This window comes from Lissotriton helveticus, chromosome 2_1, assembly GCF_964261635.1.
Source record: "Lissotriton helveticus chromosome 2_1, aLisHel1.1, whole genome shotgun sequence".
In the NCBI taxonomy this organism is placed as follows: Eukaryota; Metazoa; Chordata; class Amphibia; order Caudata; family Salamandridae; genus Lissotriton; species Lissotriton helveticus.
The window spans coordinates 161,211,493-161,225,396 of NC_136059.1; positions in this window are offsets into that span (position 1 = coordinate 161,211,493).

Sequence of the window (13,904 nt, forward strand, 5' to 3'; positions counted from 1 at the left end):
TCCACACACACCGCCTGCCAAGCACCACTCCACACACACCGCCAGCCAAGCGCAACTCCACACACACTGCCAGCCAAGCACCAGCCGGCACACACCACAAACACATTTAGAATTCTTTTTTTGAAAATGACACTAAACAAATGGAAATACCTACAAATCAGGTAACACAAATTCTTAAAATAAAAACTTTGCACTAATGCCAATCCTTGAAACAAACTAAAAATATTTTACAGAATGCAGACCAGGCAATTCACTTTACAGCTCATTCAAACTCCCAATAGTTCTTTTGCGTGTGGTACGATTTAAAACAAGCTGACATACACAATGCAGGCTTAGAAGGACAGTCAGGACAGTATATACGAGACTCCTTCCGCACGCCTCTTCGCCAACAGACTCTGCATCTTCTAGTCGGAAAGTCTCTAGCAGTAGTGGAAGGAATAGATTCAGGAAAGTGGCGATCTTGCAATCTAGCCACTTCCTCCACCACTCCAAATCTAGGAACACTTGCCTGCTGCACAAGTACAAGGCTGCCTATTATAGACTCCTGAAACTTAAGAAAAGTCATCTTCGTCTCAGGACAAGACTTCTGGTACACAACGAAAGCATTAAATGATGCCAAGTGGAACAGATGGATAGCCAACTTCTTGTACCAAACGTAAGCCTTTCGAAGAGCAGCATAAGGTTCCAACCTCTGATCTACTCTGTCAACACCACCCATGAACTTATTGTAAGCTAGAATGCACACAGGTTTGCGCACTTCAGCACCCTGACCCCAAACAGGCACAGGTACAGTACTTTCATCGTGGATAGTAGTCAGCATGTACACATCTCTCTTGTCTGAATACTTCACAGCTAAAAGCTCCCCACATCGCAATGCCGTAGACTGTCCCCGCACAAGCCTTTTGCAAACAAGTTCCTTTGGGAAACCTTTACGGTTACTGCGCATTGTGCCACAAGCAACAGTGCCCACTTTGGCCAACTCCTTGAACAACTGCACACCAGTGTAGAAGTTATCTACATATAAATGATGGCCTTTGTTAAATAATCCTCTACCTAGTTCCCACACAATTTTCTCAGTTACTCCAAAAGTAGAAGGACAACCAGGAGGGTTAATGCGGGACTCCTTACCAGTGTACACCCTGAAATTGTAGACATATCCAGTCTCACTGTCACACAGCATATACAGTTTGATTCCATAGCGTGACCTCTTACTAGGAATGTATTGCCTAAAAACCAAGCGGCCCTTGAACAACACCAAAGACTCATCCACTGCAATTTCTTTACCAGGGACAAAAATCTCAGAAAAACGATCAACAAAGTGATCAAGGACAGGCCGAATTTTAAACAAACGGTCACAATCAGGGTGATCGCGTGACAACGCTAAACTATTATCAGCAAAATGCATCATCCGAAGAAGAAGCGTATACCGATCACGACTTATGACTGCTGGAAATATAGCTGTTACCATCAAGGGACTAGTGGACCAATATGAAGTAATTGATGACTTCCTTATCAAGCCCATCAAAAAAGTTAATCCCAGAAACTTCTTCATCTCTTCAACATTGGTGGGAGTCCACCGGATTGCTCTACAATAGGGCTTAAGGCTGGCACTGTTGGCCCTCAAATATTGTTCTGCATATAAATTGGTTTGCTCAACAATCTCTTGCAAAAACACATCGTCAAAAAACAACTGAAAAAAATTAATTGGCAGAAAATTCTCTGTATTCACTCTACACCCAGGAACACCAGTGAACTCTGGCAATGCCGGCTGCACCAAGCCAGGGGGAACCCAGAGGCCATCCCTATCAACGGGGGGAGCAGCCACCCCAGCCTGCAGCACCGAAACATCTTGCTGCTGTTCTCCAACGGGAAGCCTAACAGCCACAGATACTTCTGGCTGCACAACACCAACAGAAGACGTAGCATCCCCAGAGGGCTCTTCCTGCACTACACCAACGGGAAGCCCAGCAGCCTGAGATGCTTCTTGCTGCACTACACCACCGGGAAACCCAGCAGGCCCAGATGCCTCTTGCCGCTCTACACCAATGGGAAGCCTAACAGCCCCAGATGCCTCTTGCTGCACTACACGAGCAGGAAGACGAAAAGCACCAGATGCCCCTTTGCGCACCACAGCAATGTGAAGCCTTTTGGGTGCAGGCTCCAGCCCACATGCCTCTTGCCGACGTAAAAAGAAAGGAAACCTTGCGGCCCTAGGCAGCAGCACAGGTGCCTCTTGGCCCACTACCGGCAACACAATGTCCTCCTGTACCATAGGCCCTTCATCAGCACTAGAAGAAGAGTCATCATCCGATGATGATGATTCCATGCGAAGAGAAAACTCACTGCCTGAATCTTCTGCCGCTTCCTGGGAGTCCGAATCGGACTCAGACTCTGAACCATGGTCCGAGGAAGACTCAAAAAGCAAACCAGCAGTAATCCTGCGACTAGCCATTATCCTTACAAAGCAAGAAGACTGCACACACAAGTGAACAACAACCTACACTGTGCAAAGTAAGAAGTAAACAAGGTAAGGCTTTCACTAAAAGATAAATACAATCCAAAACAATTTCACTCTTACAAAATATAGCTACACTCACCAGCACCTACTCTGTTGAGACACAGCGAAAAGAAATGAAATCCCACTAGAAAGAAAAAAAGAAATGACATTAGAAAACAAAGTGCACATCAAACACTAATGCTGAAAAAAAAACACAGAGCCACACAAACTGCTAGAAGTACAACCTTTTTCAAAAAGACAAACATCAAGGAGAAGTAGTACAAAATACATTCACTTACCAAGCACAAGCAACTACACAAGCTGCAAACAGACACGCAACCTACAACAATCCAAACAGCAAAAGCCTGGAACAAGACAAAAATAGAGAAGAAAAAAAAATTACTACCACATTTCACAAACAATATAACAATTAAAAAAACAACACACAAATTTGCCCCCCCAAATTAAAATTCGGCCAGATGGGCCATCAATTAGGGCTTAGACCAAATGAGATTAGATGAGGTTTAACATCAAGACACTGGATAATTTTTTGAATTTTTTTAAAGTGCCTGACCACTTTGGTGCCAGTCAGTCTTTTGCTACTACCAGTACCCATATCACACAGGTGCAGTAAGGACATTCATACACCTTTTGTACGTGTGACACATACAAAACATTCACACCGCCAGCCGCCCATCACTTTCACACGCCCACATATCTGACATAGCAACTACAGAAAATGATGGACTGCGTAGAGTGTCACTCAACTAGCAGTGTGTGTAGTGACCAACAGAAAGTAACTACTCACACACCGCCAGCAGAGTTCCAGTCCACCCACACCACCATCAAAGCACCAGACCATGCACACCGCCAGCCAAACCCCACTCAGCGCACACCGACAGCCAAGTACCACTCCACGCACACCATCCAGCCAAGTACCACTCCCCACACACCGCCAGCCAAACACCACTCCCCACACACCGCCAGCCAAACACCACTCCACACACACCGCCAGCCAAGCAGCACTCCGTGCACAGACAGCAAAGTAGCACTCCACGCACACCACCAGCCAAGCGCCACTCCACACACACCTCTAGCCAAGCAGCACTCCACGCACACCACCAGCCAAGCGCCACTCAACACACACCTCCAGCCAAGCAGCACTCCGTGCACAGACAGCAAAGTAGCACTCCACGCACACCACCAGCCAAGCGCCACTCCACACACACCACCAGCCAAGCAGCACTCCGTGCACAGACAGCAAAGTAGCACTCCACGCACACCACCAGCCAAGCGCCACTCCACACACACCACCAGCCAAGCAGCACTCCGTGCACAGACAGCTAAGTAGCACTCCACGCACACCACCAGCCAAGCGCCACTCCACACACACCGCCAGCCAAGCACCACTCCGTGCACAGACAGCCAAGTACCACTCTACACACACCACCAGCCAAGCGCCACTCCACACACACCGCCAGCCAAGCACCACTCCGTGCATAGATAGCCAAGTACCCCTCCACGCACACCGCCAGCCAAACACCACTCAGCGCACACCGACAGCCAAGTACCACTCCACACACACCGCCAGCCAAGCACCACTCCGTGCACAGACAGCCAAGTACCACTCTACACACACCACCAGCCAAGCGCCACTCCACACACACCGCCAGCCAAGCACCACTCCGTGCATAGATAGCCAAGTACCCCTCCACGCACACCGCCAGCCAAACACCACTCAGCGCACACCGACAGCCAAGTACCACTCCACACACACCGCCAGCCAAGCACCGCTCCACGCACACCATCCAGCCAAGTACCACTCCCCACACACACCACCAGCAAACATGCCCAAGGGGTCGCTTCCTAAAAACTTTGTGTTAGTGGGCATTTTCCGCCCCCCCTGGGGGCAAAACGGCAAAAAAAACAGGCCGATTTGCCCCCAGGGTGGACAGAAAAACAAAAACACAATCATGTCCACTTGGAAGCGACCCTTACCCAAGGGGTCGCTTCCCAAAACAAACACATTGCCCCAACAAAAATCCCTGGTTCTAGTGGGTAATTTCTGCCCCCCCTGGGGGCATAACGGCCGAAAAACGGGCCGATTTCCCCCCAGGGGGGGCAGAAAAAAACGAAAACATACTCAGACCCCGCCTGGAAGCGACCCTTGCCCAAGGGGTCGCTTCCTAAAAACTAAAATTACATCCCTGGTGTCTAGTGGGCATTTTCTGTCCCCCCTGGGGGCAAAACGGCAAAAAAAAACGGGCCGATTTGCCCCCAGGGGGGACAGAAAAACGTAAACAAAATCAATGGCCGCCATCTTGGCAAAAATCAATATCCCTGGTGCTAGTGGGGAATTTCTGCCCCCCCTGGGGGCAAAACGGCCGAAAAAACGGGCCGATTTCCCCCCAGGGGGGGCAGAAAAACGAAAACATATTGCCAGCCAGCCTGGAAGCGACCCTTGCCCAAGGGGTCACTTCCTAAAAACTAAAAGTATATCCCTGGTGTCTAGTGGGGGCATTTCCGCCGCACAATCGCGACGCTGTGCGCGATCGTGAGGCAGAAATGCCCTGCAAAGAGACATCAGGGGAAAGGAAAATCTCTTTCCTCTCCCCTGATGCCTCTTCGCTGCCCCCAAACCCCCGCCAGCCTCGAGAAACCTACCTTCTTCCAGCGCGGTCAGGAAGCAAATGGCTTCCTGAGCGCTGGGAATCCCTGATGATGTCAGCGCGCGCTGTGCGCGCTGACGTCATCAGGGATTACCATGGGGGGGGGGCGGGGGCGGCAGCGGAAGCTCTTCCACTGCCGCCCCCAGCAAAACAACGAGGATCAGAGAGCCTCGGGGGGAGCGCCAGCGCTTCCCCCGAGGGTGGGGCTGATGACGAGCTGGCCTTGTCATCCGCGCAGGACAGGTAAGCGCGATGACGAGCCCAGCTCGTCATTAGCCCCGAAGGGGTTAATATGCCAAAGTGAAAGGGCAGGAATTAACCGTTTTAGGTCTTGCCTAGGCAGTGCTTGCGCTGTCTCTTCCAGGAATGCTGTATTCAGGTATGGACTTGAAGCTCTGCCCATTTTCACCCATCTTTTCAATTGGCTCCTGTTACTGCCCTTTCTAAAATGGTTGCTTTTAATTCTTTAATTGGCATACTAGTCCCTCCTTATTACCTCCCTCTCTTCAGTTGTATCCTCGAATGTAGGCTGTCCCTGTTACATGTGTTCCAACTCGTGATGCTACAGAGAGCTTCAAGAACACTCTGTTTACTTAGCTTCCGCATCTTCATTTGCCCTGTTTTCACCTAATCTCCCTGTGCCGTCCCTCCTACAACACTGCTTACCCGCCCCCACCATTCCTCCAAGATTGCTGCTTTTTTTGGTTTAATTTAAATTATAATCCTTTATCTCCCTGTACCCTCTCTCCCCACCCCCTTATCCATCCTATAACAGTACTTGCGCGTCCCACAACCCCAACAAGATTGTTATAATCGCTGCATTTTTTTTTTGATAATCAACTTTATTGATTTATCTTCAAATATGTTAGCAGCAAAGGACATTTGATCAGTTTTACAAGCATTCACCACAAGAACTATTTGTGAGTACATATCAATTAGTGGATGAAAGCGCCATCATGTGCGTTAGCATTGCACCCATATGTAAAAGGGAGGTTTAGCGCACTTAGGGGCATATTCTCAAGAACGTGTGATAACCATTGCATAAGTTACTTAACGCAACTTTGCATATCGCAGTCTATCACGAGAAAATAACACAGTCTTAACGTCAAATTCCCAACCCGGCCACACCATGCGATAGATGCATGATAAAGCGCCAAATGACTGCGCAAAATCAAACGTGACTAACAAAAAATGCAAAACATGAACACCAAAAAAGTTGCGATGCCCCAAAGCGCGATACCAAAATCAAATAAACACGCCAAAACCAATTCAAACTGCGTAGCACCACGGATGCACCCGGACCGAGTTCAGAGGAGAAGCCGAACCCCACAAGCCCCACGTAGGACCAGACAGGAACTCCGTGTTCGGGCAAGGGCAAGGAGAAGAGGAAGAGGAAGACGGGATTCAGTCCGCAGGAAGACCGGATCATCATCACGGAGGTGATAGAACACTACCAACAATTGTTCGTCACCTCCAGTGCGGCACTGGCAACACAAACGGAAATATGGCAGACCATCGTCACCAACGTCAATGCAGTCGGAGTGGCGAGGAGGTTCATGGAGGAGGTCAAGAGGCGCTGGCATGATGTGCAAGGGCAGACCAACCAGAAACTCGCTGCCAACAGGAAGGCAGCAAATCCGACTGGAGGTGGGAGGCCTGCGCCACAGAATGAGCTGGAAGAAATGGTGGCCACAGTCACCAGTTGGGAAACGGTGGCAGTAGTCGGGGGCCGAGGCACAGCACAATATCACCTGACCCAACAGCAACAGGGTGAGTGATGACCAGGGACCGGGGGGGACGTGGGGAGATGGGCACAATGGCAGATATGCACAATCATGTGAAGCACACCGCACATTCACAATGACAGTGGAACATGTCCCTGATACCCATGGCACAGTGCAGCACACATAGAAACACCAAGTAGGTCCCCATCCACCATGTGCACAAATCGGCCACCTCCGAATAACCAACAACACTACCAATCCATGCACATGTGATGAAACCAGAAAAGCAGGGGCAAGAGACACTGCATGACAGATAGCATGGCAGCAGCCCAAATAAATGAACTTGTGCACAAATCGACACGGAGGTGGCCCAGTGTGGATCACATCTCTAAAGGAGCAGGACACACTCTTCTGACACATCCACGTGCACCTACAACCCATGCCATCCAATACACGCAGCAGACATACAATACACAAAGCCACAAAATCTGTGCAAGAGCACAAATGACCCAAGTTGCAAACATCCCAGCCCCAGAAAAGCACACAATGCAAAGGCACACCACCTCAAAGGGATGAGGGGCCATGAAATCAGAGCTGCAGGGCCGACTCACCCCACAATGCAGCACACACACAAAGCAACCTCAAAACATCACCAATAACGGAAATGTGGGACACAGTGCAACACCTACACCACAGGACAGAGGACACAACAGCTTCTGCTTGTGCGTAGCAACTGGCCACTCACATCTGACATTGCCTGACACTGTGTGATAACAATGTATGTATGTACACATCCGTCACGTACTCGGAAATCCACTGTCTGCCATCAAATAGCCAGCATCACCAAAACAGTCAAATGTGCATTGTCATGCAGTCTGCATGTAAACATCTGCAAAGCAGCAACATACATGGGAACCTCTGTTAACATGCATCTCCTCTTAGCATTGCAGGGGACAAACAACACTTACTGCAGAGCAGACCACAAATCCCATCAGTGATGATGAAGAGGACACCCTGCACATCTGTTCAGACACTGTCCAATGGACAGCCTCCGCAACCCCACCCCAGGAGCAGGGCAGGCCAGCTGCCTCGAGGTGACCCAACCACCTGCACAAACCACACAACAGGAAACACACACCACCTCAGCTGTCTCCCAGGACCTCCATGAACAACACATGGAATTCCAATGCCGTGTGTAGGGTTGCCAGGTGGAGTTGGCTGATCAGCTGTGGGTGGGTTTCGAGCTTGTGGCAGCCAAACTGAATGCCATACGTGGGTGTCTGAGTCCCATTAGGGACCACTTACAGTACCTAATGGACACACACTGTCCGCACCATGCTCCACGACAATCCTTGGCTGACATCGCTGGGGCAATCTCTCGGATACAAGAACTGTCTAGTCAGACAGGCACCAGCGATGACAGCACAGAGTTGGCACAGATGCGCTGTACAATTGAGACCATGGAGCAGATGTAGGCTGAAAGTTTGGCTGTCACGGATGAACATCAGCGAGGTGTAGCTGGGATCTTCCATGCCATGCAGTTCATCATCCTGCCATTGCTGCCACTGAGCTGGGCCCAGATGACTGCAGCGGGAACTTCGACACACACATCTCTGACCCCTGATGTGTCAGTAGCACACAGTGATGCAGCCCTATCACCATCGCACCCTGATGTGTCAGTGGCACCCAGTGATGCAGCCATTACCCCACCACACACACCGGACACACCGGACACTGAGGAAGTATCAGAGGGCTAAGCTGTGGATGGTAATTAGTATGTGAGAAAGGAGGTAGGAGCCTCCATCACAGCCATATGACCTGTTCCTGCCTGATTCTGCCCTATACATCATGCCCTGGGACAACACCTTCCACTGACCTCCAGAACATTCAGCGACATACACCTGAACCCCGACATGGACTGGCATATCTTCACTAGTGGACAATAACACAGCACTCCTGCAGCAGACTGCACTCTCCCTCTCCCAAATCACTTACCAATCCCCAGCGGACTCTAGTTGGCCCACCACTGGGCTCCCATGAAATGTGGACTTGGCATGTACAGCTCAAGCTCTGGAATGCACCTGAATGTGAATACAACATTTGAAACCACACAGATGTGTCATGACTATGTTCGCTCAAGTGTGAAAGTATGTATGGGCAATGATTGCACATTGCGCATGCTTAACCCTGAGCCACATGGCCAGTTGGATGTCTGTGAAGGTGAGTACTAGCTGTGGCCTCGTTGCACATTATTTAAATCTCGCTACCCCTCAACATAGGCACACGTCCATTTATTGATTAGGGCTGCGTATAGGAATGACCAAATCGGTAGCAGGTCAGAAGGGGTGTCCTACATCACATGTGTCACCAGAACTTCACGTTGCATACCTACTCACAGATGTGTGTGAGTGAACACAATCTGTTTTGATTCATAGCATTGCTCTACATGGTCAGAGGTTGGACGCCATACTCACATTGCTGGAGACATGTAAGTGCACAGGCCTGCCAGCAACAATAGCAAACACAGTATTTGGCTCACAGAGGTGGAGCAGGCAAAAGGAACCCACTCCCATTGTCCAGGCGTCACTCGGTCCCTCCCTGCATAGGGACGATGCTCATTGTGACACATAATTCGTACATCTAGTCAACACTCAGCACATTTGGATAGTAGTGAAGTTGTGGAGACTTTATTGGCATGTGCGTGTCAGTACAGACAAGGCAAGGACCACAACATGCAGGGACATGCTTGAGACACTCACACGCAGCATGGGGACATGTCGAGGTGCAAGACATAGTGGTGCAAAAATGTACACAAATTGTTATGGATGGCAACGATCTGAGCCCACCTTGCCTTGGTGGACGAGTCATGTGATGTTTGGCGTCTGCCCATTGTCCCATGTCAGGGGACACGACTCACAGCTCATGGGGTCTGCATAGTGCTGTGTCACCGGACTGCGCCGACTGTCTGCTCTGCTGACTGTGATCAGGTGGGAGGGGCCGTCAAGGTCACATCTCGTGCTACACTGCCATGTGTGTACTCCCCCCAGCAGTATGTCAGATTTGTGAATGTTGCCAAACGACACTGTGCTGCTCCGCCCACTGCCTCACCTTGCACAGGTGTGTGTACACATGTGTAGTTCCTAGCACATGCATTCTGAGTCCAGACGAAGGCAGACATGTCCAGTGTTGTGGTGGGATATGTGAGCATTCCTCACGATGCAACAAGGTGTTGGGACCTGTGCTGTGGGTGACAATCCGTGGTGGCTGCAGGAATGTAGTTACTCGTCCATGAATGCGAGCGCAGCTTCATGGGCAATGTGTTCCAATAGTACGTCGTTGTCTGGTTAAAGGAACATCATGGTGACCCAATCCATTAACTGGTGTGGCAGATGTGCTCAGTCTACGCTGTTTCCCCAATCCACAGCACAGCCCAATAGGGTAGCACCTTGATGTGGTCACGGCACACAAGGAGTTGTGCAATCTTCCATGCACAACTGCCAGCACATACGACAAAGATCAGTGCATCCCATTGTGGTAAATAAATAAATAATACCTCTATTTTTGAATGAATATATGAATAACAGATAGCTTAATAAATAAGAGTCAAGATTCGAGGTAGTAGGAGTTTGCAGGTTTAATACAGCATAAAGGACAGGAACAGGACAACCTGCACGGACAAGATCTGGGATGGCTAGCTAGCACGGGACAGGATTGGACTGGCGTAACATTTAATAACAGTACACAAGCATATATACTAAAACAATTGCATTACAGTGAATTACAGTAGGCGGAGCAGTGGGTGTGGTCAATAGCAGTCGCGAAAGATAAGGGTGAAAGTGGGTGTAACAGGAGGCGTATACATAGACATGTGATGTAAACGTAACAGAATATGTCATAAATGGGGCGGAAACATGGAGGGGGCTACCTAAGGAGCCGGGACCTCTAACCTAATGGTGCGCGCAAACTGACAATGACGTGTTACTAGGAGAAGCTGGGGGCTATGAACTCTGCGCTAGGAGTAGAGACAGAAGTCTGGAGAGTCAGGGCGACATGTACCTAAACCCTATCTAGTACCTGATGTTTAGAGGACATGTTGATATAAACTAAGAGTCAGGAGGGGAGAGGCTAACAGACTCTTAGACTGGAGCATGCATTATTCTACATGTAGTGCGTGATGAAGAATATTAAATGACCATTAAATGCAGTATTTCTCTTACATGGAGACGTAAAGGCTAGACAATGACGGAAACTATTGATGCGATTCAGTATCTTAGGAATGCAGAGAAGGAGGGCTGGACTGATAACTAGAATCATAACATACTCTTGGCAGACTCGTAGGCAGAGCCAGGCTGAACCGGGCACTGTGAGGCAGGAAGTAAGTGAAGGGTCGAGGATACAGGTGGGGGCTGTATCGCTCCTCAGCGAGGGTTCAGGAGACAGGAGCTGAATCTGGTGTCCGGGCCCTTTTGAGGCCTAGAAACGGGGACTTTACAATGAAATAACGTGCACACTGAGAAACGTGGCAACGTATCTTTACATAGGCCTAATACTCGTAGCTTTCACGAGAACTGGAAACTAGCATACTAGGGATGGACACAACTGTAATTGCGTCTTTAATCGAACATGGGGGATACATATGCATATTAATCATGCACACATAACATAAGATGGAGGACACGTAGGGACACAGAACATGGCAAAATTTACTTTTCCACATTCCCTCCTTGTCACTACGTTTCCATCAGGAAACATCAATATTCATGATACCATCTATCATTTCATACAGTATCATTTGCTCGTCTCGAATATTCTTGGAACGGGATTTAGAACGGGACTTGGGACTAGGAATACAAGAGGTAGTACAAATGCCGCAAATCGCAGGGCCACATTGTAAACAGAGGCAGCAACTGAATATGATCGCTACTGCAATACCCAGAAATGACAATACTTTCCATCCCCAGGCGGAAATTATATTCCAGAACCAACCGGACCATGTCCAGGTGCCTGGATTTTGGTGTAACATATGGGCAATATTATGGAGTCTGGTAATAGCTGAATAAACAGACGGTGCGTTATTAGGAATGAAAATGCAGCAACTAGATCCGATGACTCTACATGCCCCGCCCCTATCGGCCAGTATGACGTCAAGGACGAGACGATTCTGGAGCACGACAATTCTCATAAAGGATTGTTCTTCGGTTAAGTTACCTAGAGCAGAAGTAGTCTCAATCACTACTGCTTCAAGTGTTCTCGTTAATCTACGTATCAGTTTACTATTTACAACAGTACCTAAGTAGGGGAAGACACCTTTATTGATATCTATGTATTGTTCTAGAGCAGTTTCAGTATAATCGACAATCGGGAGGTCTCTCTTGTGTCTAGTATGTACTAGGTGGGAATTCCTATGATAGTCAGGTGGGGCTAGAAAAACTGGTGGCAGTAGGAAGGCAATGTAACAGGTTCCCTCCCAATCGAGGGGCAGACGAACATATGCGGTCTGACCACAAACAAAATAAGAATGACGTGAAGCTTTGAAAATAGATTTCCTACTGTCACTATACTTGATAATAGTAGTACAATCACTATGTCCTACATGTACGGAACCATTCTTTCGGACACATAATTCACCTTTAACTGGTAGTACTGATATAGCAGGTAAGTCTGGAGTAGAATCAGACTGAACATTCAGGACCATGAAATTCGAAGAATAATTACCCAAATTATAAACTTCATTTTCTAGATCTAACCCTGTTCTGTGGGGAAGACCTTGCTTGTCTGGAAAACATGTACTGTTCAGAAAAGACATATCTGTTGAGGATGACGTTAACGTGGACCATGCTCCACACGAACCATTATGTGAAAATGGATAAGGAAAGAGTGGCAGAACTCCCTTCGGTGTCTGGAAAGGGGGGAGTCGACCACACACCCAACAATTAGTGGCATTGCTGGTCTGGTGTGAATAATGTAACATGCGGATGAAGGAATTATTACGCATAGCAAGACGATATGAGAGTTCATGAGGAGGCAGATCACTAAACGTGTGCTCTACTGTAACATTAGCAGACTTATTTACATGAGGAACTGGAGAATACAAATAAAAGGCATAACTTGTGCAGGAAATCATAATGCTAAAATATAGCAGAAAACATAAAATAATAATGCAACTTTTAGAGTTCTCACTAACTCTCTCTCTGTGGGGGTCTAATATATACATGTCAGAAACCGGTCTAACCGTTTCACCTAGGGGAGGACTTAGACAATCAAACTGGCTGACTTATTTTACTAGACCTTAATTTAAGCTTATACTCCTGCTGCGGAGTTTTCTCTAACGGGGAGGAATCTGTATCATAGTCTTTTGCGGGACAGTCCTTAAGAATAGTACTTTGGCAGTCTTTACAATCCTCAGAAATGTTCTTGGTAACAGGTTTTAGTCCAAAAAATCTTTTCACATGTGACAGGTGGACCCAGCCCTTCCTGCCTTCCAGCTTGACGGCAGTACGGGTGGCCAGGAGGACCTGTTTAGGTTCTTTCCAGCGGGGCTCCAGCGGACTTGAACGATCAAAGTTCCTCACAAGAACCATGCATCCGGGAACGATTTCATGCGGTGCCACCTCGGTATTGTCTGGAAATGCGGCGGCAACCTGTGAACGACAAGAGTATAGGGCAGACATCAAGGAAGCTAGGTAATCTGTCAGCATATTACTTGAAACATCGGTAATACTTCGGGGTCTAGGTGTACCCCACATGTTAGGGGGGCGGCCGAATACGACCTCGTACGGGGACAGACCTGATCTGGAATGTGCTACCATGCGCATATAAAACAGAGCAACTGGCAGAGCTACTAGCCAGTCCACACCTTTCTCTTTACATACTTTTGCAATTCGAATTTTCAGGGTCTGGTTATGTCTCTCTACTAGACCGGCTGCTTCAGGATGGCGTACACAATGGAACTTCCACTGGTACCCTAACAGAAGGGAAACATGTTTCATAAGCTCAGATGAGAATGGCTGGCCG